The sequence below is a fragment of the Nycticebus coucang genome, chromosome 3 (genome assembly GCF_027406575.1).
Source record: "Nycticebus coucang isolate mNycCou1 chromosome 3, mNycCou1.pri, whole genome shotgun sequence".
Lineage (NCBI taxonomy): Eukaryota > Metazoa > Chordata > Mammalia > Primates > Lorisidae > Nycticebus > Nycticebus coucang.
Window position 1 is genome coordinate 70,466,329 of NC_069782.1, and position 27,610 is coordinate 70,493,938.

Below are 27,610 nucleotides of genomic sequence, written 5' to 3' on the forward strand. Positions count from 1 at the left end.
AAGAGTCATTCATCAAACTCCTACCCTTCTCCCCTGGAGTCTTGGAAAGCCCAGTCCCAGCCTGCTCCATAGTCCCCCTTCCTGCCCCACCAGAGCAAGAGGAGTCAGCAGCACCAAACACCCTTTACTCCATATACCCTCCTACATGCTCTCCAGGCAAGTAAGGTACCTAGTGCACACTCCCACCCCACTGGCTGACTTCCTCCAGAACATGGTGTGCAACTTGCCACAAGCCCCTCCTCTGTGTACATGCCCACCCACATGCAGAAACGCAGGATACTTATGAGATCTGCTCCCAATATGTGAGATGACCTCTATTCTGCCATCTGATGGGATGCTGAAGGATTCATTAAATAAAGGCACAAAGCTTAAAAGAGTAATACATAATGAACCAATTTGACTGCATTAATATCTGACCTTTAGAGTTCACCCAAAGACCACAAAGAGAGCAAAGAGTCACAAAGTGGAAGCAGACGTAGGCCACGAGCTCTGAGGTGGTGTATCTGAAACACATGAAGGATGCCTGTGTAGCAACACATCCACAAGGAACTCAGGTACTGTGGCCAGACAACAGTAACAGGCATAGCACAAATTAAGAACTGTGCTAATGCTGAGCTTTATCAGTTATCAGGAAAATGTGGGAAAATGACCCACATAATCTATATGCTCCACTAAGACACTTGCCAATACCAGGTACTTCTGGGGGACAGCTGACTTTACATTTCCTACAAGTAAGCAACTCCTTTAGGATCTGGATATGAGCACTTCCCTCACAATGCTAACTTGTTTCATTGTTACAATTAGAATTCCTATAGCTCAACAACCATCCCCAGCAGCTACAGTTTCCAGTGGGCTGGCCCAGGACCCCTGAGGAAGTCCCCCCTGCCCTCTATAAGACACACAGTGAACACTTTACACAACCCCCCTTCTATGCACATGAGGGCCTGCATGTACACAATCCAGATTACAACAGGATAAAAGGGCACACCAGGAAAAGTACATCTCTCATCCAGCCACTGCAGCATGTCCTTGTATTTTTTCCCAAAATATCCTTCACGTATGCATACAAATTATGTATATGTATATACACACGCTTACTGTACATTTCAAAACAACAAAACCTACCATGGTACTAAGCATTGGCCTTTTCTCAGTATTAGAAAAGTCCTGTAGCAAAAAGACCTTACCTGGCTCAGCTGTGCCTTCCAGAGCAAGGGGTGGGGGGCCATACCTTAACACTAGGGGGCGGGGGCACTTAGGCAGTTTCCATTTGCCATTACAACCAACATCCCTAACCAGACACGGTTTTGGGCTAAAGCACAAACAGCTGTGAGCTCCAGTCTATAGAAGGTGGTCCCGCCTCACACTGTATCTCTCTGACCCAGGCAGGAAAGGGTCTCACTTCTAAAGACTAATCTGACTAGGCAGGGCCCACACAGACCATCCTGGTCCTCTATCCACCTCAAGTCTGTATGGGGACTAACATACAAACATCTCTGAGAGCCATTATTCTGTGAGCCACCTGTATTCTGGCTTTTCTAATTTCCTGCCCCATTTCTAGTGGGAAACAGCCATTACCTTTCCCTCCCCCACCTCCCCTTACCACGTCCTGGTTCTCTCTTCTAGGTATAAAATTGTAGAATGACCACAGCAACTGTGGTCCTCACACCACCTGACATTTCTCACAACAGACCATCAGGCCAATCTGCTCTTTAGCAACAATGGCTTGCCTTAAGATGGTCTTGTTTGGGGCTATGTCCATGAACACATCCAAATGGCCCTAAAAATCTTACTCCAAGCTGCATCGGGGGGTATAGATGGTGATCTGAGGGACAAGCGCCACTATTTACCCCTAACACAAGATTAGCAGGGATTTGGCACAACAGAAGACTACACAGTGGGGACACCAGTCCCAACAGGGTTCCTGGGCTTGCCACATGGCCTTGTCTCCACCCTGGTGACCTCACCCTGTATATTTAGAGCCCTGGGTTCCCGCATACTTCTGAACCAGCAGTCCTCACAGAGCGGAACGCTGCCCAGACCCAACCAGCCCTGCAGCACAGTGTGTCCTTGTCCTTGGGCAGATGCTGTCCTGCTGCCAGATAAGAGAGAGGAAGCAGAACACCTGGGCAACCCTAGGGTCTGGCCCTGAGCTGGCATCCCAGAGAGCGCTGTTGAACCCAAAAGCCAGGCAGAGAGCTGCCCGGACACTGTGTGGGAGCTGGGGACATGAAGTGAAGGTCGGAGGGCCCTGCCTACGCACCCCATGACTCGGGGCCACCTCAAGAGCTGCACTTAGGCTTGTGGAGAGAGATCTTTAGCCTTCTGGAGGCCCTTGGGAAATGCTACATCCTCAGCAGTTTCGTTTTGTCCCCTGTGTACAGGCCTCTCACCTGAGAAGGTCAGGCTCCCAGGCACAGAGAGAGGTTAAGTGCCTGCTGAGGCCATCCCTAGAGCCAGCAGAAGGTAGCCAGTGATGCCAGCAGGGAGGAGGATGGGCAAGGTGAAGATGCTCTGCCCTGTGAGCCCTGGGGCCATGATGGCAAGAGCTCTAAGCAGTATGTGGAGAGTATCATCTGGCTTTCCAGGTACAGTCAGGCAGGCCCCTGAGGCCCAGGAAGTGACCTCTGAGCAATGCAACAAGGGTTCCCCATGAAAGGCCAGGCAGGCTGAGATGGACTGAACATGCAGCCCCACACAGCCTCCTTACAGATAACCAATCTGTCCCAAAGAACACTTAGCACTCAATTGGGACTAGGTCTCTAGGAGCAAATGTGAAATGGCTCCTGACCCAGCCTCTGGGGAACATAACTTCTCAACCAAACCATCCTCACAGAGGAATAGTGGCCTCCCATCCTTGTTATTGGGTCCTGTGGGTGGCGGGGATGCCAGAACTCGGCTGTGGCTAAAAGAGGCTCCCACTCAGGCTCTAGGCCTGCAGAGCCCAGTGTGAACCCTGGTTTGGGCTGAAGTGAATCACAGGGGGAGGGTAGTACCAAGAGGGGCCTCCCCAGGGGTCAGAAAAGGAGGCAACAGAGTGAATTGTGTCTGCCTGTCCTGGAGGGGGCCCTTCTGAGAACACTAGACCTTCACAATGGAAAGCAGGAAAGAGAAGAGAGAAGGCTGGACAGGAAGCTCCCAGTGCTGGTAGGAGTGCAGGGCAGCACCAAAGCCTTGAGTATGGTAATAGGGACAGGAGCGAGGACAACACCCCGAGGCAAAACAGACCCAGGGCACCTGACTTAGCTCCTACACAACTTGTCTAATATCAACCTGAGCTGCCAACCCCACAGACCACCTCTCTTTGCCCTGCTTCTGAGTCACTCCTCACACCTGTCTGACAGGAAATAATGCTGCATCCTAATCACAGCACAGTTTCTACTCTCCCCAGTAAGCCACCCTAGCCATTTTGGGCTCATAGGGCCACATGGCTGGCCCAAAGGCTGTTTGCAACCTTTTGTAGTAAGGAACAGCCTGGCATATCTACAGCTCCTTTTTCCTTTGTATTTTTCCCTTGGGATTCATTCCTAGTTCAAAAACCCCTAACTGCCTGGCAATTAGCTTCCCCCAAAGGAGCAGGAATCACATCAGCCAATCATTTTTCCATTAGGGACTCTTCAGCCAATCCTTTTGTATTTCCTTAAGTCAGTGGAGCCAGATGTTGCCTCTCTATCAATAGTAACGGTCCCTGTCCACTTATTTTATCAATCTGGTCTTTTTACTGCTGCAGCAAGTGCCCATGATGAGCAAAGATATCAGGAGTGGGGTGGGAATAGGTTGATAGCAGAACCTGAGGGCAGGGCCAGGCAGCAGGGGGGCACTTGGGGAAGCTGGTGGGTCCCCTGAGGAGCTTGTTCCAAAGACAGTACAAGAAGTTAGCAGGGGACGGGTATGAACATAAGCTCAGCCTAGCTGCCTGGGACATAAATACTGATGGACTTGACTTGTTAACTATCACACTGATCACTTTCAGGTCCTAATCTGGAAAGCCATGAGGCACAGTCAGGTACACAGGGGTCACCAGAGAAGTGACCATCAATCCCACCTCTCTAGAACCTCACAGTCCATGTGGGAAGGTCTGGTACTGGGCTATAGGCCTGTGGCCTCAGAGCTGCTGAGGAAGGATAGTCTGCATCCAGGCAGAGGCTGAATCAGCAGCTGTCAGCACAAGTACCTGTTGCTGAGCACATCCTTGCTCACACTTCAGGGCTGCCCCAGTGACACAGTGTGGGGGCAGGGAGAGGACAATTCCTCACCCAAGACCACAAGGATGTCAGTGTTCCCAGGGCTCTTGTGCTTTTATCCTTCCACATGAGAACCAGAAAGGGTCCAGGAAAGGCTAGTGCCTTCCTTCTGTGCTAAGCCACAACCCCAGGCAGCCTAAACCAGTGACACCTGCTGCTCAGCTCACAGCAAATGTAGAGAAAGGAAACAGAGCTGGAAGCACAAGTGACACCCCATCCTTCTACACCCTGGGTGAAAGGGAGAAGTGACAAACCTGTGCACAACTCCAGAGCATGCCACTCTGTGCAAACGATTAATGATGTATCACACATCCACATTTTTCAATGACACATTCTAGAGTATCTCCTGAAAAGACTATGTGATCTGAGATTTGCTACAGAATCACTCCCTGGGGTGTGGGTGGCAGGAGGGGGCTACATGAAACAAAGCTGCTGGCTGTAAGCTGGTATCTACTGAAATGGGATGGTTACCATACTTATAATGTCTGAAATTTGCTACAAATAAAAAAGCTTATAAGATACACCTATTTCTCAATATCTGATGGAAAATTTTCCTAGATCAAGGACTGGCAGCTGTTTAGAGGTGAAGTGAGCAAAGACCTGTTTCCAATTCCTCACAGTGGCTCCATGCTCCCACCATCTGGCCACTGAGAGGGGAAGGAAGGACTAAGGGCTGGATAGAACACCGTCTCCCTCCACAGCGAGGAAGCCTGTCTGAAACCTCCAAATGCTCACTTGAACTACATGGCTTGTTCCATCTGGTGAGATCCCAGGCAGAAATAGCACCCATTCCTGGGGCTAGAGAGGGGAACTCCTTATGTTCCTGCCCAGTCCCACTCAGAGGTGGCCTCAGGCCTCACTGTAAAAGGGGCTCACAGAAAGCCTGAACCAGGGTGTGCGCTAAGTCAACAGTTCCTTCCTGCGGGGACAGGCTTGCCCTACTCACAGAGAAGACAAGTTCTTAAGCAGAGGAGAGGAGTGGGGGGGAGGGGTCCCAGGTTTCTGGCTCCCTTGCCCCTCTGTGGGGAAGGCCCCTGTTGAGCCGAAGGACCTGGCTGCTCAGAACTTTCTTCAGCATTTCTCTGTGGCCCCTCTGCAACCCAATCACAAGTCTGACTTCCCCAGACTCCCTTCAGAAAATCTGCCTACAACACGGTGTAGAATCATCTTTAAAACCAAATCCCCATCACCAGAATGTTTTAATTGGGCCTTGTCATGAGTCTGAGTTTTCCTTCTGTGAATGGGACTGCTGGATCCCGGTACAAAGCTGGGGTCAATACAAGAAGCAACCCCACCACTGATCCGCCTCCCATGCACCCTGTTACGAGGGTACACACACAAACTCCCTGGGCCCTGAGTAACACTGCCCTGTGGGGGATTTCCAGCCCTGATCTGAAACAAGGAACTGAGACAGTAAGTTTTGGAGGCTGAGCTGCCCCTCAGTTCACCAGCCCCTTTCCTCCACATCTGAAACGTTCCCATGCTGGCTAACTCACATAGGACCACCATCTGGAGGGTTCTCTCAGGGCCAAAGTTCTCTTACCTTTCATCCTCATAATTCCACTCTATGGATAGTAAAGCAAGGGTCCAGGGAGGTAAGAGGTCCAGGGTGAACTACAAAGTCTGGCTGTGGTGATGCTGGCACCCTGCACAGACACTCCTAACCTGCTTCAGCAGGGAAATGCCCAGATTACGAGAGTACCTTGAAGCTACACCAGGCCACCTCCACCTGGTATTGATGCTATCTCTGCCTTGTCCCTGGGATGCCTAGGCATGGGCCACCACAGAAGGGCTTTAGCCCATGCTCACTCACCCTGAGCTGTGAGCCATGACAATGGCACTGGAGCCCACTCCCCACCAGACTGGCCTCAAGGGATTGGCAGTCTATGGGCCTGCATCCATGCAGCCCTGCCCACAAAAACCCACTCCTCCAGCTCAAAGCAGGAAGGCCTCAGCCACAAAGCACCTGCAAAAAAAAAAAAACTGATTTACTTGATCTAGATGGGAATTGATAAAAACTACTTAGCTCAAAAGACTTTGAAAGCGTTCATCAACAAGCAAGCTGTCCTTCCGAACTAAAGCAGCCAGAGATGGCACTCAGAAGCAGGCAGTCTGCCTTCAGTGAGGTAAGGCCATCCATCCAAGGCTGATGTACCTTACCCCACCAACCCCCACCAGTCACGTCTGCTGAGGACATGTGATGAACGAACAGGGTTCTGCTGGGCAAGTGTGTGTCTGTGATTTGGTCCTAGGTACACCATCATTTTCAGCCAGTGCAAATCTTCCTGTTTCGAACAAACTCCATGCATGTTCCCAAGCAGATGTGACCCAAACTGCCTCTGCTGCAAGTTGAGACAAGAGGTGGCACCTAACCCCCCAGAAGGCCCCGCTCACCTGCCACCTATTCCCAGAGCAAGGTAAACAAACTCCATCATCCACCCTCTTGGCCTTGGAAGGTGCAGCCTCCCAGGGCACTGCTCCACCTCACCTGCAGATCTGGGTGGATACAAGGGAATCTCCCCTTGCTCAGATGCCACCTTGTGCGCAGCCTCAAAGGCTCTGCTTGGTGAAGGTGCCTTCCACCAAGAGGATCCTGTGGGAATCTCAAACCTACAGGAGCAAAAGCCTCATGGAGGGAGGGGGGGAGGCAGTCCCAGCCACAGCCATCAACCTTGCCACTTGCAAAAGCACTTCCTCACTAGCAGGGCCCACCTGCACGCCTGGAGCAGCTACCCACCCACATGGCCTGCATCATCCTTGTGGCCCTGGCTATCCTGCACTGCTTAAGCAGAGCATGTAATCATATGCTGCAACTCAGCCCAGGGAATGGGAAATGCCACCTTAGCCTCAGGCAGCACGCAGAGCCCTGAGTGCACCCCATAAGCAGTCTAGAAAGAGAAAGGCCAGGCCTTGTGACAGCAGTGCCCAACCTCTGCGGCGAAAGACCTACAGACAGCCAGAGAAGGCAGTGCTGCTTTCCATAGCCACTGCCCCCAAACTGTTATTCCTTCCCACCTTCTGTCTCAGCAGCTCATTCAATCAAACTACCAACTTAACTCTCCTGATCTCTGCATCAGGTCCATAGAACTTAACAATTCTTGTTGTCATTCAGCTTTTTTTGAAAGCACAAGAGCTCTCAAATCTCTTATGTAAATTGGTTGATTCCTACATTGACATAACTGGAATGCTGGGAAACCAGACAGATTCCTGGTGATGGTACACTGACTCCGAGTTTCTCTTTCCCAGCTTCTCTTCTAGGAGCAGCTGTAGAATGCCAGCTACAGAAGACTGGAAATGACTCAAGGCACGGGAAGGCACACACATGCACAGCGCTTGGACTATATCTGTTCTGCCAGAGATGGATCCCAAATAAGAATAAGCCAGCTTTTCAGAAACCAACAAGGAATAATGTTCAAGGGGCCAAGTACAGAGAGGTGTATGACAGCATACCCTCTGCAATACAGCATACCTAGAAGAACCTGGGCTGGGGCTGGACAGACAGAGATCAGATGGTGGAGGTATGCATAGCTGTAGCGGGGTCACACCTGGCTTCCAGTGCTGGCCCAACACTGATGCATATAAGACCTTCCACCAACCTGAGCCCCGTTCCTCCTCTGCGAGCCTGGGAAAACCATGACATGGTGTCAGGAGGCTGTGCTGGTGGACTGCTCCTTGGGCTGTAAGATCTGTTAAGGCAGGGCAGTGCCCACCTCAATACCAGAAGGCAGCCTCAGAGGTCTATCAAGAGAGGAAACCAAAGGAGAGCAGCTCATTGCCTGCCAGCCCAACTAGGCTGCTAAAGGATCCTGAGAACCAGGGACATTCCAGAATTTCCCGTGACAGATCTATAAATGTTTTCAGAGCAGCAAGTGCAGGCCCGCTGTATGTGGAGAGTGGGTGTTATTACTGGACTCAAGGTGTGGGTGGTAACAGCCAGAGTCAAGAACAGAAACAGGCCAGGTGTGGTGGCTCACACCTATAATCCCAGCACTTTGGGAGTCTGAGAAAGGAGGATCCTTTGAAGCCAGGAATTTGAGATCAGCCTGGGCAACACAGTGAGATGCCATCGCTAACAAAACGAAAAAAAAAAAAAAATTAGCTAGGGGTGGTAGTGTCCACCTGTAGTCCTAGCTACTAGAGAATCAGAAGACTCACTTGAGCCTAAAAGTTCAAGGTTACACTGTACTATGATTATACCACTGTACTCCAGCCTAGCTGACAGAGAGACTCTGTCTCAAAAAATAAAAATAAAAACAAGAACAAAAGGTGCACTTTTACAAAAACATCACTACTGAGGCTCTCAGGGAAGGAACCCCAAACTCCCAGGAAGACAAGTATGAGGACACGCCCATTCTTAGACACAAAACAGGTAAAGTGATCACACCCACAAATGATGACCAGACCACTCCTGCCAAGCCAGAGAGGTCAGTGTGCTACAGATACATAAAGGAGATGTGGTGTCTGGTGACCTTACTTTCCTGGGCACTCCCAACAGGGTCACCAAGTCTGTTCTGAGCTGGGGGAAAGTAACAGCCAGAACCCAATGGGGGCTCACACTGGTTAAGTCACTTGGCAAATCTGAGGGCAAGTCATAGGAGATCTTGTGCTTCTGTCTACAGGACAAGAATCTGAGTCTCTCAGAGCTCTGCAAACTTACCTGGGTCCTAAAGGTAATTAAGCAGTAGGATGTCGCTATCCCATCTCAAGGCTGCCTAACCAGAGTTCCAGAGGGCAGAAAGGGCCAGCAGGGCTCTGAGCTCACCCACTCAGATGTTCCCTCATCCACAAGGTGAGTATAACAGATGATTTCTATAGGGCTCCTGAGAAGGTGAACACACACACGGACACCAAGGGCAGTGTCTGGTGCTCAGGAAGGAGGGTCCCCATGAAGTTGCCTGAGCTCATCACATGTTCAAAATAGGTTACGTTGGTGCATCTTACAAGGGTACATGTGAAACTTAATAAATGTAGAATATAAATGTCTTAACACAATAACTAAGAAAATGCCAGGAAGGCTATGTTAACCAGTGTGATGAAAATGTGTCAAACAGTCTATAAAACCAGTGTATGGTACCCCATGATCGCATTAATGTACACGGCTATGATTTAATGGGAAAAAAAAAATAGGTTATGTCCAAGGCCACCCCTTCCCCCATCTGAGATCTGTGTGAAGTCAAAGGGATGGCAGTGAGCACCAGGACCTTCTCAATGGGAATTCCTCCAATAGGGACCACCGTGGAGAGAACCAAGGATATTGTCACCCACGACCAGGATAATGAGTCTACAGATTCAGTGTCAAGGATGGACACTCCTTGCAATTTCACTACAAGTAGCACCAAAAGAAACGTGAGCTCATGTGAAAATGGTCAGAGTAGCTGTGTTCGAGACAGTCCCAACTGAAAACAATCTACATGGCCACCAACAGTATAGCAGATGAATAAATTATGTTCTGTCTATTCAATATCAGATGAACGAACTAGTGTTACACACGACATCAAAAATAAATCCCCAAACAGCACTGAGTGAAAAAGCCAGACACAAAGGAACACATTATTTGTACTGGATTGAAAGGTCAAAAGCAAGCAAGACTTCTAGAGAGTGACAGCAGTAAGGGCAGTGTATGTCTGTGGGGTGGGGCTTGGAAAATAAGACAGAGGGGTGGAGAATAGATGCTGAGAGTGGCTTGGGTGGGTGGAGGTTACTCAGGTGTATTCAAATCATAAACTTTCATCCAACTGCAAAACTTAGGACTTGTGCACTTTTCTGGATGTATGTTATCCTTTATTACAGGGCTGTTAAAAACAACCTACTGTGTGTGAAATCCATGATCTAAGAGGCCACTCCATCCTACAGAAACAGATGGCAGAGCTGCTGGGGTCATGGAGAAGGGGGAAGTGTTGGCAAAGCAGCTCCTGGCTCCCCATGGCCACCCAGACTCTCTGAGAGCCCCAGAGAACAAGGCCTGGAAACAGCTGCAACAGGAACCTAGGCTCTGAGATACACAGTGATACAGTGACTTACAGAGAAACATGTCCACATGCTTAAGCTTTGGGCAGGGCTAGGATGGACAAGGGCGCTCTGAAGTTTCCACAGAGGGCTTGCTCAGCGGCTCAGCATCCTGAAGAGGAAACGAGCTCTGATGTTACCAGAAAGAGGCAGGCAGCACCCACTGCCAGGCATCATTTGCCAGTGCTGTGCAGGGCATCCCCTGAGACCACAGATCCCCATAGCAGATACTATGCTGCTTCCCCAACAAGGAAGCCAGTGCACAGCTTAGTTGGCCACAGGTTTATTACCAACCTAACTTGCTAACCCTATGCAGTTGGAACATACCTGCCTCCATCCAACAGGTCATTACAGCTTTACTGGTGACAAGGACAGAAATGGAGAACTGGTTTGGGGGAAGGCAAAGGAACAGTCTTAGTATGGGGTAAAACTGCAGATCTACACAGAAAAAGAGGATAGTAACAAATATTCTCTTCTATTCCTAGTTTGCTGAAGTTTTTTTTTTTATCAGAAATAGATGTCCAATTGTGTCAAATGCTTTTCCAGCATCTGGAAATGTGAAATGATCATAAGCTTGTCAGTTTTGGCCTTAGTATGAATAATAACGTGGAGCTCCTTAATTTCTAGTGTCCCTTTCTTTGTTACCTGGATTACGGTGATGGTGTCACAGGTGTATTTATAGGTCAAAATTTATCAAATTATATACTTCCAATGTGCAAAATTTATATATATGTATATAAAAATAAACTACACCTCAATAAAGGTATTTAAAAAACTGTGGAGGTAGACAGATGTAACAAGGTCCTAGACAAGGTAGGAAGGGTGCTACACAAAGAGCAGGACTGCTTCTTTGTTACAGAGCAAGGAGTTAAGACTCCATCCTGGGGGTAAAGGGTGGGCCCTTTGGGGAAGCTCCTCCTCTCTTTAGGAAAAGGAAAATGACTGCCATGCTTAGGATCCCAGGGTATTGTAAGAAATGAACAATAAACTTGGGAATGTATACAATGCACTCCCCATCTCAGATTGTCCTAGGAGCATTAGTGAGCACCAGATTTTTCTTTCTGGGATACTCTTATGTACCCCCACAAACAACTTGTACACTAGATAGACTGAATATCCTAACTATAGGTCAGGAAAAACTTATCCTTGGCTTAGAGCTAACACCTGGCCCTCAGGAGATGTACTGTAGCTGCAATGGGTAAGTGTCCCATAGGTTGTGAAATAAAATGCCCAACAACCACCAGGGACTGTATTTACAGACACAAACCCTTGTCAGCCTGCCTGTGGGTGTCCTCACACTTCAACTGGAGATTGAAGCAAGGGAGCCAACTTCCCATGATCACAGAAAGACCAGTGGGCACAAACACGTAGAAAGTCTTAGGCAAACGGCAGCCTGCTCACCCCTGAACACTGAGTATGCATACATGCAGTAATAACTGCATTCATCCTCCTGATGAGAAAAGAATTGTACTTTATCTGACAGATTCTCTTCCCTCCTAGCTCTGCACAGTTTCCTAAGGGAAAAAGCACCTGCAGTGACTGAAGTCTGAAATCGTGGCTTTGCCCTCAGAGAGCCAACTTAGACCCTTACTAATCTCTGAGTGTGGCCTAAGGTCAGCAAAAGCACCAGGGAGCTTCTTAGAAATGCATAATCTTGACTCTATCTTATCCCTCTTACATCAGAACCTGCATTCAAACAAGCCCTCAAAGGGATTCATACCAAGAGATGACAGACAGATGCACTGTTCCCCAGGCAGTGGGTTTTGCTTGGCACCACATGCCTGGCTGCAGCCCTGACACCTTCTGTGGCGGGCCAATTTGGAGCCTCCCCAGTAGTAGCACTGCCAGCACAACTTGCATGCTCCTCCCCACAAGGATCCTAACCCCTGAGGGCTTGTGATGTGCCCACATTCTGTCTGCAGGAGAAGACTGCAGCGCCCCTGCACAAAATGTGGTGCCACAGAGCCCACCAGGCACAGCTGTGGAGCCTGTCTGTGCCATGCCAACATCAGAGAAGGTCCCTCCAAGAGGTGCTGTGACAAGGTCCAGACAAGCCACATACATACAGGATGGAAGGACAGGAAAGAGTCAGGCCAGTAGGGGATATACAGCTACCAACCAGTGGTGCTGGTTACTGTCGGACAGTAACACCTAGCAAATGGAGGCTAGGGAACGAGCAAATAATATCACACGTCTCTTCCAAAGGAGCCCAATGGCAGCAGGCCTCATCTGCTGGCCCCAGCATGACACGTGGAACCTGCTGCCTCCCCTGCTCCTGCAGCTCTATAAACAGCAGCAGTCCCATGCTCATCAGCTTGGCCAGAGCTCCTGACCAAAAAGCTACTTCCCTTCTTCCCCAAAGCCAATGTTTCTAAGATAATTCCACTTCTGCTCCAACAAGGACCTGAATGGCTTCTGTGGGCTGAACCGACCTTTCCTAAGGGGAGATGACTGCCTTCTTGGTTCTAAACAAGTTTCTGTATGAAACTACCCCAAAGGCAGGAGCTATCAGGACATCGCTAACTCTGCTTTTAAAAACACACGTTTACTAAAATAAAAGGTTTGCATATACACCCTGTACTTGTGGACTTGGCCAAATTTGGTCTAGCCATTGCTGATGCCGACTGTGCAGGTTGGTCACATGGGTGAACTAATGCCTACCTATTCAAACACCAGTGCCAGGCACAGGGAAGGTCACTAGCCCATGGCCCACAAGTCCCCCAACAGACCTCAGCGACATCTCACAGATCTAATGACCTGATGCTCAAGTACCTATCATCTGGAAGTCATAGCAAATTTCACTGGAACCCTCTCCCCCAGGCTGTGCCAAAAGTAGGGCCAAGTCAACACCTTAACATTTGCCAGAAGTTGGGAAAAGCATGCCCTTTCGAGTGAGGGGAGGGGAGGAAGGATAAAGGTACCCCTCCCTGGACTGCTCACTCTCAAAAGAGTTCCCACCCCTTAATGCACCTGCCTGGACTTACCTCAGCCCCCCACCACCTATGACACATCAGCTGTCTTACTGTAGTCTGCCCCTCCCCCACCTGTAGGGACTTTAGTTTTGTTCACTGTCACCCCCAAGTGCCTGGAACAATGCCTGCTGTGTAGCAGGGACTCGATAAATGCTGCTAGATGGATGGATAGATGGACGGATGAACGGATGAGGTCCATTCTTATGCCCTCAGTTGCTGGGTGCCATGTTTACACTAATTATTATCTCTAGGGTCTCCCTCTGTGGAGAGCTAGGATCTGGAAAATAAACATACTTCATCCTATGACCACCTGTCACCTACACTGGCCACCCCCGGAGGATCATAGGAACATGGAGGAACTCTTGGTGGGCCTCACACCCCTCCATGAAAGACTAAGCTAAGGGTGCCACCTCAGGGTGGGCCCTGGAGATACCCTGCAGCTCACATCTCCTGTCCCACTGAGGCTTGTGGTCAGTGGTGGCACATGCTCCATTACTCCTTCAGGCAAACATGTTCACTCAGTACGGCTCAATGGGTTTGGGGAAAGCTTTCATTTTCAACGCAGTGGTCCTGGAAGTTATTACAACCACAAAAATTTTCACCAATTTATCCTCTTGGCAACCCCAAACAGTTATGTAAAGAGGGCAAAGGGAAGCCATTTAAGATTTTTGTAAAGCCAGACACTAAAGCAATGTGGAAACCAAACATCACAATCCACTGTGATAACTTGGTGACAAGATTATCCACAAAGTGGTGGCACTGCTTAGCAGGACAGGCTAAGTGAAAGCTTATTGGAAGAGGCCTATGTCAGGGAGTAGTTAGGGTAAGGATACAGTGGAGGGCCACCATGGCTCCCAATGCCACTTGTTCCCAAGAGCCAAATCAACCACTGCCTCCCCTTTTCTAGCTGGGCAATCTCTGGTCCCTACCATCCAATACTGATCTAGGTACGTCAGCCCCAACTGGGCTAGAGTGGATCCCCTCTAGACCTTGCTCTGCGGCTCCAAAACACCTGCATCCCCAGCAAAGAAGCAGTAAATATAACCTAGAGCCCAGGAGTGTGTCCATGGCTAAATATCAAAGAGCATGAAGCCTTGCAGGGAGACTGTGTGACCAAACTCCAAGGCAAAGACCACTGAACTTGCTCTTCACTGTGCCACCTTCTACAGATGATCTGCTAACAGTACTTTCTCAATATGTAAAATCTATTTTTTTTTTTTTTTGAGACAGAATCTCAAGCTGTCACCCTGGGTACAGTGCCGTGGCATCACAGCTCACAGCAACATCAAACTCTTGGGCTTAAGTGATTCTCTTGCCTCAGCCTCCCAAGTAGCTAGGACTATAGGCACCTGCCACAATGCCTAGCTATTTTTTGTTGTTGTTGTTGTTGCAGTTGTCATTGTTGTTTAGCAGGCCTGGGCCGGGTTCGAACCCTCCAGCCTCAGTGTATGTGGCCAGTGCCCTACCCTCTGAGCTATAGGTACCACCATGAAATCTATTTTTTTTTGAGACAGAGACTCAAGCTGTTGCCCTGGGTAGAGTGCTGTAGCATCATAGCTCACAGCAATCTCAAACTCCTGGGTTCAAGCGATTCTCCTGCCTCTGCCTCCCAAGTTGCTGGGACTACAGGCGCCCGCCACAATGCCCGGCTGTTTTTTGGTTGCAGCCATCATTGTTGTTTGGCGGGCCCGGGATGGATTCAAACCCGCCAGCTTGGGTGTATGTGGCTGGCGCTTTAGCTGCTTGAGCCACAGGCGCCGAGCCATGAAATCTATTTTTTAAACATGTGTTGTGAAGTCTTCTTTTCCCCTTTTCACCTTCACCACATGAGTGGTGACAAACATAAGCAGCTATGGCAACAGAAAATGCAACAATGCAATTAAGGACAGGACATGGAATGCATGTTTTTACTATAGTCTACAGCAGCATTAAGGAGAAAAGAGTTGGCTCTGATCCCTACCTGTCACTGCATCAAAACAGCTCAGCTCACGTAACCTGCCCCCAAAGCCAGGGACCCTACCTTAGCCTCACCTCTCAGAGCACCTCAAACTCAGGGCTGCTTCTTCCTTCTAGAACCCTACCCTAATAGCAGCCCCTCCTTAGCCTCAACTTCTCCCAATCCCCAACCCTATACCTTCCCTCCTCTCACTCCATTTCTTGGCTTTTCCTGGACAGTCTCTTCTCAGGCAATTTCAAATTCACTTCTCAAGCCCAAGCATCTTGTCTTCTGCATCTCAAAAGTGCTCAGTGTTGGGCGGTGCCTGTGGCTCAGTAAGTAAGGCGCCAGTCCCATATACCGAGGGTGGCATGTTCAAACCTGGTCCCTGCCAAACTGCAACAAAAAAAGTGTGGCTACTTGGGAGCCTGAGGCAAGGGAATCTGAGGCAAGGGAATCGCCTAAGCCCAGGAGTTGGAGATTGCTGTGAGCTGTAACGGCACAGCACTCTACCAAGGGCAATAAAGTGAAACTCTGTCTCTACAAGAAAAAAAAAAACAACAAATGCTCAGTGTTTACAAACCACCTCGCTATCCCCCCTGACATTGTTCCCGCAGGATTCATGCTCCAAGAGGCACCCTTGGAGCAGGCAAGCCTGAAGCCCAAGAGTTGACTCCAAATAAACCCACCCTCATCAACTCCGTTAGGCCTGTCTTCTTTTTCAAACCCCCTGATAAGGTGGACCTTATCTCCCTCAAATGCAACTTGTGAAATTTCCACACTATATTACAGTTCCATGACTTTCTAAGTAAGTCTGACCATACACCCCTCTAGCCAAGCACATGGGAAGAAACAAGGAGGGACCTGAGGGCTTGATGGTACCGACACTCATTGTCCTGGATATCTAGAGTCTCAACTTGCCCTTCTGTTCTCCCTGTCCTGTGAGGATACCTACTGAGCCACTGCTGTGACCAGATGAGTGTCTTCTTGAGCCCCAGAAGACCTGGGAGGCATCATTACACACAAATGGTGACCCAGAGACTCTGGAAAGAAAGACACTCTGTGATGGCTTCAGGGCGAGAGGGTGCTGGGCAGACCCTTAAGCAGAGATCAGTTGGTGCTCAAGTCTGACCCCAAAGGCCAAGCTCTGCAGTAAACAAAGTATAGAACCAGCCTGAGCCCCTCAGGACCCAGCAGCCTGAGTCATAGAAATGTTCTTCCAGATGACATGTTCTAGGTAACTTTCTCATCCTAGTCTAGAGCCAATAACAATTTCATAGTTGTGGGTGGCGCCTGTGGCTCAGTGAGTAGGGCGCCGGCCCCACATACCGAGGGTAGCGGGTTCAAACCCAGCCTCGGCCAAACTGCAACCCAAAAATAGCTGGGTGTTGTGGCAGGTGCCTGTAGTCCCAGCTGCTCGGGAGGCTGAGACAAGAGAATCACGTAAGCCCAAAAGCTGGAGTTTGCTGTGAGCCATATAACGTCATGGCTCTCTACTGAGGGCGGTAAAGTGAGACTGTCTCTACAAAAAAAAAAAAAAAAAAAAAATTTCATAGTTGTAACTGCATTATAGATGCTGTATTTTTTTTTCACTTAACACATTTTCCTGTTGCTACATAATATTCATCAAGATCATGTCTAACAGCCAAACTCTATTAACATATCATAATGCCCTTGAGCTCTAATTGCTGGATACTCCATTTCTTTCCAGATTCTCCTACTACAACCAACATGAGAATGAACACCTTAAACATATTTCCTTCTCTCATTTTTTCCTTAGGAATAAATTCTCAGGTGTTAAATTTTTCTCCACAAGTTCAAATACTTTTATGGTAACTGGTACTGCCTGAAGCATTAACTCTTGTCTTCCACAGTGCAATTACTAAAGGGAGGGAGAAAGCAAAGTCAAATCCACTGCACCCTGCAAAGGGTCCGAGAAAGGGGAGCCCTCCCATTTAGCAAAGCCACCATGTAAGGGCTGTCATCCTGTCCTTGTTATGTATCCTTTGACTCCACACAGGTATGGCAGCATGTCTCCAAATGTGAAGACAAACAGGGAAGGGAGAAGATCCAGAACAGACACTCATGAACCATACCCCAAGGACTGGCACTGAAGCCACAGTGCCCCCAACTTCTGATTATAGCCCACCCTTGAGAGCATATATGGGCCACCTCCTCGCACAGAGACACAAAGAAAATGAGGCTGCCTGCCCCAATACCTGACTCTAACTCAGAGACAGGCATGTGTTAATGCCACTGTCATTCTATCTAGAGCTAGCTATAATATCCCTTCAGGGACCTGATCGCACATGGTGGGAATGTTCCTGAATTTTGAGCAGGCTGGCAGGTACAGATGTAGCTCTCATATTGCCCCTTTTCTCCTCCAAAAAGAGGGGCAATAAGACCTGGGGTGGGGTCTTTGGAGACTTCTCCAGCTGTCTTGGGAAAAGTCAGGCCCTAGATGGAGCTCCATGGCTCCTGTCCCTTCCCATCTGCCAAGTATCCTAGCTGTGGCCCTTGTATAGTGTACTATGTCAAAGCCCTAAACTTGAAAACCACCAACCAGGAGCTGGGCCAACAGGAGGCAGTTCAGAGTCAAACCTCACAAGGGAATGGCCACCCCACCATGCAGTAGTGGATCCCATACACTGAGCCCGCAGAGGCTAGTCCTTTGTTGCCACATGGTCAGAGGTTAACTGACGGTAAAGGGTAACGAGCATTCCCACCAGACATGGCCAAGATGGTAGCAGAGTTTGGATCTTTCCTTGGGTGCTTTTAGGACAAAAACCACAGCCTGAAATAACCCAGTCGTTGTTCCTGTGTTGCTGTGGCTAGCATTGCTCGCTGACAAACACAACCTCAACTCAGAACACCCTACAAGGCCTGTTCCCCAGGTGAGGAGACCAAAGCTCAGAGAAGTAGAAGGACTTGCTTGAGGTCAGAATCCAGATCTGTCTGACTGCAGACCTAAAGACTCTCCTGCTATGTTACACACCGCACTGTATGACAAATTCTACAATGTCCCCACTTTTCTAAGCCTATTTCAGCAGCATCTCTCAGAAGCAAGAAATCAGTTTATAACTGTTGTTTCATGCTGTCCTTCCTAAATAGATAATATTTAAGATTAGACATTAAAAACAACCAACTAAGACAGGCATACCTCGGTAAGTACTAGGGTAAGCTCTTTGTCAAAGATCAACATTAGAAATCATTTAAGAAGCACACTCAAATGCTGCCCTGAGTTCACCCTCATCCGTCCTGGTTCCTGGCTCTATGTCTGCTTGGTGCTTCTCACCCCTTGCCTGCCCCTCATTTCCTCCATGTCAGAGCATGGCCACTTTCTCAAGCTGTTTTCGAACTGTCTCTTTGGAGCTTCCAGAGTCCAACCTCAACTCAGTCCTATAGAGGTCCTAACATGGACTACCCCCTTAACTCAGGTTCCAAGTGGGTACTGGGGACATGATGGCAACATTCCTCTGGCCTGACTCCCAAATATGTCTCATCATCCTCACTAACCCAAGTAGCACTTGCAGCTGGCACATCCCAACTTGGGTCCAGAACTGCTCTTCTCTCCCTCAGCATAGCAGATAAAAGCCATGGCACGCACTACTATTGAGAAGTCACATTAACAACTGACATTCCCCTGCAAAATCTCTGATAGCCACTGAACTGTGCATAAGTTGCAGTCACCACTGACAGTTCCAGTCTCTGAAAGCCCTCTAGCTTTCCATCCTGGCACCCAGCTACCCCATGGGTCCATAGACTCCAGGCCACCTACAACGCAAAGACCTCACTTCCAACACTGGGGTGTCAGACGTGCTGTGCCATGCCTGTTGTCTGTAATAGGTTTTAGGACAAATAATAATGTGCTACAATGAAAAAAAATCCCAAATGTAATGAAGCAGTTGAAAACTGGCATGAGGTTGCTGCATATAAATCTAAGACTATAATAAATAAAAGTAATAAGAAAGACAAGCGAGACCAAGTCCTGGGTTCAGTCAAACTTCTTGAGCCTTCCCCACAGGGTACATGTGTCCCCTGGATAGCTCCAAACAGGACAGAGACCAGGCCAGGTGTGGGAAGAAACCCTGGGGAGAAACCATTGACCAGCCAGGGCCCCAAATGCCAGTGGATCATTTTATTCCTCCCCCCTTTTTTTTGAGACAAAGTATTATTGTGTCACCCTCGGTAGAGTGCCATGGCGTCACAGCTCACAGCTACCTCAAACTCTTTAAGTGATTCTCTTTACCTCAGCCTCCCAAATAGCTGGGACTACAGGTGCCCACTACAACGTCCGGCTATTTTTTTGGGTTGTAGTTGTCATTGTTGTTTGGCAGGCCCAGGCTGGATTTGAACTTACCAGTTCTGGTGTATGAGGGTGGCACCCTAGCCACTGAGCTACAGGTGCTGGCCGTGGATCGTTTTCTTTTGATTGTCCTTTAAATTTTTTTTTCCCACTTTACTCTTGTCCTGACAAATAATAACTGGGCTTTAGTGATATTTGGTGAGCTATATAGTACCCATTAAAATAAATGCATAGCTCTCTCCTTTTCCCCACCATCATGGCTTCAGGGGGCATGCAGTTGACTCCATTTCTTGCCATGTCTCCTCACAAGACTTAGAGAATCAAACAATACCTGTCCAAGAAACAAAAGCAAACTTGTCCTTTTTGCCAATGGATTTGGATGACAACTGGTACAAAGTCAGGTACAAGTTCAAGGGGAGACACTAGAGAAGAACCAAGCTGGGTCTACAAGAAGTGCACATGAGAAGACACACATAGTTATGCTGTGTCAGGGTCAATATAATCTTACCATATGAAACCATTGTCTGGACAGCGGCACATGTTTTACTGGAAAAAATGGTTTTTCTATTGTTAATATGCTCTACACTATTAAACTAGTTCAATAATAAATACACGAGACCTTTTGTTTGGAAAAATAAAATAAATGCATGACTACCAAAATACAACAGGCTCACACTTCCAAATTCATGAAGTCGTTTTTCTATGGTAGGAAATACAGAGTCCTTAACCCACATGCTTTATTTATGGGAATTCCCTTCAACTCACAGATGAGCTTGAAACTCTGCACATCCCAAATGAACCTTATGCCTTTCACAAAATGAAATGAAAATATGATAGGAAACCTGCAGGAGCAGTGGCTGGAGGGCAAGGCAGGGCCATGCTCCCCTAACTACCTGCAGAACATGAGGACAGCAGAGAGGCCATTGGCAAAGCATACACCCTGTGGCCCACATATTACAGAAGCACTGACCCCTGCCAGACCCGTGAGATAGGGAGACAGGCTATCTCAGGTTGAGAGCACTTAATGAGCCAGTTATGAAGCAGCCAGTCTAGTCCCGGGCCCACCAGGAGCTCTGGAGTTCCTTCCCTGGCTATGGTATGCCCTCTCCAGCTATGTCCCTCCTCTGGCTCCCTTCCTCTCCAGACACACAGCCTTGTTATGCTGGCTCCACTCTTGTCTCCCTCCCTCCCTAGCCGTGGATTCCCACTAGACTGAGGAAGGGACAGCAGATACCACTCTCTCCTGTGTCCGTGTCCAACACTAATCACTGACTGGGACACTCTGCCCCTGAACTTAGCCTCAGAATCCACTTCAACTAGAGCTTCACTAAACAATGGGGTACAGGGGAACCCTGGCTTTGCTTCTTCAGGTATGCAGCAAACCCCCCCAGACCCATCCAATTGCATGTCTGCCAACAAGACTCAAAGGGGGCCCCATATCCCAATGTCTGGCCAAGAACGACACCCCTGCCCTCACAACCAGATCCAGAGGCCCTGTCAGGAAGCCTCATTACCACTTTCTTTCTTTTTTTTTTTTTTTTTTAGAGACAGAGTCTCACTTTGTCACCCGTGGTAGAGTGCTGTGGTGTTACATCTCACAGCAATCTCCAACTCCTGGGCTTAGGCCATTCTCTTCCCTCAGCCTCCCGAGTAGCTGGGACTACAGGCACCCACCACAACGTCCAACTATTTTTTGTTGCAAAAAATTTGGCCGGGGCTGGGTTCAAACCCGCCACCCTTGGTATATGGGGCCGGCACCCTACTCACTGAGCCACAGGCGCCGCCCCTCATTACCACTTTCTCAACCTCAATCAGTTTCTCAAATTTTCTACTTTCAGCTGGTGGCATCCAAAACTGCCTTCTGAGGTGTCTGTCCAAAGAGAAGTCCACAGGCCCTGCTGTTGTAGGAGCTCTGCTTGAAAAAGGATTAGGAAGAAAGTCAGGTTTCTTCCAGTCTCCATGAACTGACTAGGCACCACTTTATTACTAAGAAATTCTTACATGGAGTTCTACAAATGATCACCCCCTTTACAAGTAACTAAGGCACAGAGAGGTCACCTAATCTTTGTGAGGTCACATAGCTGTGTTTGGGGCCCAGGCAGCCTTGGCTGCAAGCACTGGCTCTTTAGCACATGTTCAGCTGCCACTCACAGCCACACACAGATAAAGTACAGCTGTGGCCTTGAAGGCGTTGCTGGCTTGGCTGGGCAGACAGATGAGATTAGAGCAACTTTAATAGGTGCAGCAGGCAGGGCTGTGACCGAGGGACGTTCAGGGTGCTTTGGGGCCTCCCAGGAAGGGAAAAGAGGGAGTCTTTGAGGAGGCCTAAAGAGTAGGAAACTGCAGGCCAGACCAAGAAGCTGAGAACAACCACCCACTGGGGCAGGGAAATAGCCGTGGGCCAGGGCATGGAGCTGCAACGTGCGTGCAGAACTGTGCAAGACTATAGAAGTGGCGGGTGTGGGGGAAGGAGATTCTCATAGGCAAAGCCACAGAATGGATCTTGGGCCATACTCAGTGCAGGGAGTGATGTGGTCAGATGCAGTTTTAAATAGCCTGCTCTGGCTGGCAGTGAAGAACTCATGGCTGAGACAGGGAGACAAATCTGCAGGTGCCGGATAGGCTCAGGGAGCAAAGTAGGTGGGAGGAGGAGCAGGGCACTGAAATGGAAACCAGGGGTCCAAAGCAGTAGACTGTAGAAGAGGAGGGCTGCACTCATGCAGCAGAAGTGCAGGGGGACAGGGCAATTACTGATACCAGAGAGGAGTAGGACAATGATTACAGCCAGACATCAGAGTCACCATCAATGTGTCCTACTGACATGTGCCTGTTCCCTTGTTCTCTTCATATGGAAGAGGTTCCAGGCACAGGCTCCCACTGATAACCTCATTTCACCGATTCTGAGATACTGGCATATTACAAACCACAAAGAAAAAAAGACCATGCCAAATGGAAGACATGGCCTGTCCTCAAAGACAGAGTTCTGACTAAAATGGGCACTACATTCCTTCTGGTGGTGCCCCTGTCCACAGAAATGGGCAGAGGCAGAGTCTTCCTCACACTTAGCATACCACCTGGAACTGAAGCCATACCTGTCCTCTCCATTCAACTGTGAATGAATGGGACCCAAGGCCGGCACACATGGATAATCCACCCCACCTCCCTCAGAATGCCACAACCCCCGCAACCTTCTAGACTCAACTCAGACTCCACTTCTGGGTACGTACCCAAAAAGACCTGAAAGCAGGGTCTTGAACAGATACTTGCACACCTATGTTCAGAGCAGTGCTATAATGCAATGGCTAAAACATGAAAGCAACCCAAGTGTCCATGGATGCAACCTAAGTATCCATGGATGCATGAAAGGATCAGCAAAATATGATGTAGCTGTAAAATGGAATATTATTCAGCCTTAAAAAGAAAGTCAATTCTGACCCATGCTACAACACAGATGAACCTTGAGGACAATATGCTAAGTGAAATAAGCCAGTCCAAAGAAGACAAATAACTGCATGGTTCTATTCATATGTTAAAGCTAGAGAATCAAAAGCAGAGAGACAGCACATAGAACAGTGGGTGCCAGGGCTGGCAGGTGGCAGGGAATGCAGAGTCAGTGTTTAATGGGACAGAGTTCAGTTTTCTAAGACAAAAATTGAGTCCTAGAAATGGACAGAGGTAGTGACTACACAACAATGTAAATGTATGAACATTGAACTATATACTTTAAAATAAGATGGTAAAATTTTATGGGATGTGGCTCAAGGAGTAGGGCGCCAGTCCCATATGCCGGAGGTGGTGGGTTCAAACCCAGCCCCGGCCAAAAACCACAAAAAAAAAAAAAAAAAAAAAAAGAAAACTATGAGACCCCCATGTCTGAGTTCCTAGGCGGTCCTTTTGCCTGGACCATTATCCCTCAGGTATCTTTCAAGTTGCTCCTGGACTTTCTGCTCCTCTTTTGCACAGGGTTGCTTAGGGAGCCTAAAGTGCAAAGGAAAGGGGCAGACAAAAAGAGCACAAAACCTCCTGCTGAGATGAGAGGTCTTAAGCAAGTCACCTCCCTGAGTGACCTTCCATAATTTCTAAAATAAGCATGAAAAGCACTTCCTAGTGGGATCCTGGGAGGGATCAAATGGCCATGTATGAAAACTTACAAGGCACATGGTCAAATGTCAGACAAATGGGGGTGTGTGTGTGTGTGTGTGTGTGTGTGTGTGTGTATCTGTCCCATGGGAATCATGGAAACCATCCCCTCTAGGGCTATTCAACTAGACAAGCTCATAGGTCTCAATGGCCTTTCTGAATGCAAAAGGGTATTCCACAGCAGCTCTGGGAAGACCCAGGCCTTACAGTCCTTAGCCTCCCAACCACAAGACTTCCATCAATAAACAGCAGGGCCCTAACACTAGCTGCCTCCATGTGCTGGAGACAGACATAGATTGACACGCTCCCAGGTTCAGCCCAGCAGGCCTCCTGGAGTCCAGCCAGCTCCATCTGCATGTATGCTCACACACGTGACCTCAGCTGTCTGAGTAAGGGAATGGGAGACTGGATGAAGTAGGGTGTCATGGAAGGGTCTCTGGCCCAGTGAGGCTCCTGGTAGTGCTGACAGGGCCCTGAGGCTGGAGTGTGCATGCTGTGAGCACGAGCTCTGGCCAGAGTTATGAAGGCATCTGCCCTATTTGCAAGGGGCACCCATCGAAGTTCCCCTCTGTATTTGCCACTGTGAAAATGACCACCTAACACTTTTACTATGGGACAGACCTCAGCCCCATGTGCTCCCTCAGATGCACAAGGAAATGTGCCAGAAATATTTGCAAAAGTAACTGTGGTATTAGCAAAACTCTGGAAGCCAGTTCCATGATAGTGACACAGCTCCTATCACAGAACATCATGGACTGTGTTAGACCCATATGTATGGAGGACAGAGAGCCAGGACATGCTACAGAAGGAAGTGAGCTAGCTTAAGAATGACTGATCTGTGTGCCAGAATTTACTTAAAAACTAAACTCATAGTATCACCCAGTGCTTTAGGCACTTCCATACACATAGGAGAACATACTCTATGCTCATGATACAGGTCCTACCCCAGAGGGACAGAAGAAACTGCATCATGGCCAGTGGTCAAAGGTAAATCTAAGCTGTAACTCAAGCATTTTAATTTTTAAAGGAAGGTTTACTGTTCATGTACTGAAAAAAAAATTACTGAGAATGAAAAGAAACATTTTAGGTAAAGGAATTGGCTTAGGAATGTGCAGTGTGCAGGCTGAGGTTGGATCCTTGGGTCTCTAAGGACCAAGGACCTCTTCTCCATGAGCCACGTGGAGTCTGTCCTGCAGGGCAGAAGTACTGGCTCTAAGGACTAAACACAGAGTTAAAGACAACGGGTTACAAGACACCCCTAGGGCACCTGGGTGACACCTGTTATTCACTGTAATTTTTAACAGTGCTTCATTCACCTAAGAGTCCTGGAGAAGAAATATAGTGGACTCAAAGATATGCCCCTACCACTTCACCCCTGGGAGTCTTACATAGTCCCAAGGAGTCCTAGAGCCACAAGCATGGGGGAGAGCAAATATAGAAAGAAACTCAGAGAAATTGGATGCCTGTCCCAAGGGACACAAGCCCACACAGCCAGAGAAGGGACCGTGTTTCTCTGAGAGCTTCCGTGAGCCTTGCAGTATTGTAAGGCAACAGGTTAACATCACTGCCCTCCTCTCATTGGTGAGAGAACCAGTACCAAACTGCAGCACTTTGCAGGCGGCCCCCAGCAGAGGTGGTTGTGAACTGGAGAATGGTGGGGGCCTGTCTGCAGGGGGATGGAAATATTTTACATATTGCCTGTGATAGTCACACAGGTGTATAACTTTGTCAAAATGCATCACAACGTACCTTGGAGTTCAATAAATAGACTTATGTGAAAGTATTTGTCATCATAAGGCACAGCACAGACGTCATTAGTTTAATGAGACTTCCACTGCGAAATGTACACTTGAAACAGGTACATTTTATAGTAGGTAAATCAGACATCAATAAAGGCAATTTATAAATGAAGGGAAGACATTTGAGAGGAAGACACCTGAGAGGAAAGCGCCTACGTATTTTTTTTTTTTTAATGTTTATTTATTTTTTTGTTGTTGCAGTTTGGTCAGGGCCAGGTTCAAACCAGCCACCGTGGGTATATGGGGCCGGTGCCCTACTCCCTGAGCCCCAGGCGCCACCCCCAAAATATGGTTTTTGTTGTTGTGTTTTAATTTTTTAATTGATTTTTTTGGTGATTTGTATTTTGAGGCAGGGACTTGCTCTATTACTCAGGCTGGAGTGCAGTGGCATGATTATAGTTCACTGTAATCTTTTTTTTTTTGGCCAGGGCCCTACTCACTGAGCCACAGGCACCACCCCAAAGTATGGTTTTTAATGCCCCAAGTTTGAGACACCAACAAGGGCAGGACACTGAAGAGGCCATGGGCATACTTAAACAAAGATGAAGGCTAAAGGCCACAAGTGACAAGGGAATGAAAAAAGCCCATCAAAAGGAGAGATGGATGTAAAACAGAAAGACAGCAGCATGTTGTTTCCACCTAAACTTCTGTGGGACAGCTATGATGGGCCAGGTTGCACCCCCACACAGCAGGAAAGGGGACAGGCACAAGGGCACTCTGCCAGTAACGGAGTTCTCCACATTGCCCAGTAGAGGAGAGGAGAGGCTCAGATGAGCAGTGGGCAAAAGATGCTGGCATGGAGAAGGGGGCAAGTGGGAAATGCTGAAAGAGGGGCCCTAGAAGCAGACCCCAGGGCACTGGGAAGAAGGGGCTGAAGGGTTCATCCTGCACATGGAAGCCTCTTGGAAATGAACAGCTGACATTGCTCGGCACCCTGCCAATCACAAAGTACTTTCTCACTGTGTCTTATCAAACTCCTGGTGACAAGGAGCTGAAGCTCTGCATCATTGTGTGCGGACATTTGCACATGGCAAATCTGTCATCCAAATAGGCCAGCTTTCCTCTTTCCTCCCTCATTCATAACTTAGGACTGCCTTGCTCACACACTGGATTGCTAACACACTCACAGCAGGCAGACACAGACAACCTACAACTCCATCTCCCCTGCAGTGAATCATCCAGAACCCACAGACCTGGGGTCCCCAGAACAGGGTTGGGAGACGAGCCAGTATGAGAGGCTGCTATGACTCCTGATTCTCAGGAGGCTGGCACCAGTGGCACAAAGCAGTCTGAAGAGGCTATGGGTAAGGCTTTCCTTTTTTGGTGGGGAGGCAAAGTAGGGGATAAAAGCAAACATGGCACTAGGCATACTCAAACCCAGTGTGATTTTTTTATGGCCTGGTGGTGAAGTTAGCAACAGTGACTGCTGCCATCTCGGAGAGGAAATCAGATGGGACACAGAACTGCTCATGTCTCCCAAGGGGAGGGCACCTGGCACACACCAAGAGGGAACCCACCAGGACTATACACAGGGACTGCTGCAGCCAGGAGAGCAGAGACACAGGAGTTCACCTGGTCACTATTTATCTCCCAGGAATATAACAATGCACTATGCACCTTCTGAGGTGAGTGTGACTGGAGAGTGACTGGGGAGCCCTGCTCTTGAGGAGCTTGCATTAGTGTTGGTGAAGGCAGGCAACTGACAAGCAAACCAGATCATAAGGCTGCACTAAAAGCCATAAGGAAAATAAACAATGTGACATGGCAAAGGAAGGCTTCCTTTGAGACCACCTAGCTAGGAGGTCCAAGAGAACCCAGGGCAAGCAGCACAATGGCCCCACTCCCTTTAAGGCAGCTGTCTCATAAGGAATCAATGCAGGGCACTGAGCATGGCCAGTGGGACCCTACAACCAAGAGGACTGTCCCAGCAGTCAGCTGCAAAAGCACAGACCTCATTCTGGTTAAGATCCCTGTGACCTGTGGCCCTGGTGGACATAGCTCCAAGCCTGGGCCAGATCTCTACCTGTACATACACTAAAACTTCTGCTCTTCTGGAGCCACTGTGTCCTTTAGCAACCAGCTCCCCTATGAAAGTCCACAGCGACACTTTGAGGAATCTTTAGAACTATTATTAAAACTTACATGACATAAACTTACAATAAGTTCTATTAAAAATAAAGGAGTCTAAGACATCTCTATAACACTGT

The 27,610-nt window shown here is 48.5% G+C and overlaps 1 protein-coding gene across 5 annotated transcripts in view; it reads right to left on the reverse strand.

Annotated features, from left to right (window-relative positions):
• Positions 1–27,610, reverse strand: part of MED26 (mediator complex subunit 26) — a 51,680-nt gene that overhangs the window by 5,172 nt on the left and 18,898 nt on the right. For 2 of the 5 annotated variants that reach the window (XM_053585565.1, XM_053585563.1), the window contains one exon: positions 6,058–6,210. The exons of 2 other annotated variants lie outside the window; for them this stretch is intronic. The gene's annotated coding sequence lies outside the window, so the exon portion shown is untranslated. Of the gene's footprint in view, positions 1–417; positions 504–6,057; positions 6,211–27,610 lie in introns of all 5 variants that reach the window. One more of the 5 variants, XM_053585566.1, reaches the window with a different exon arrangement.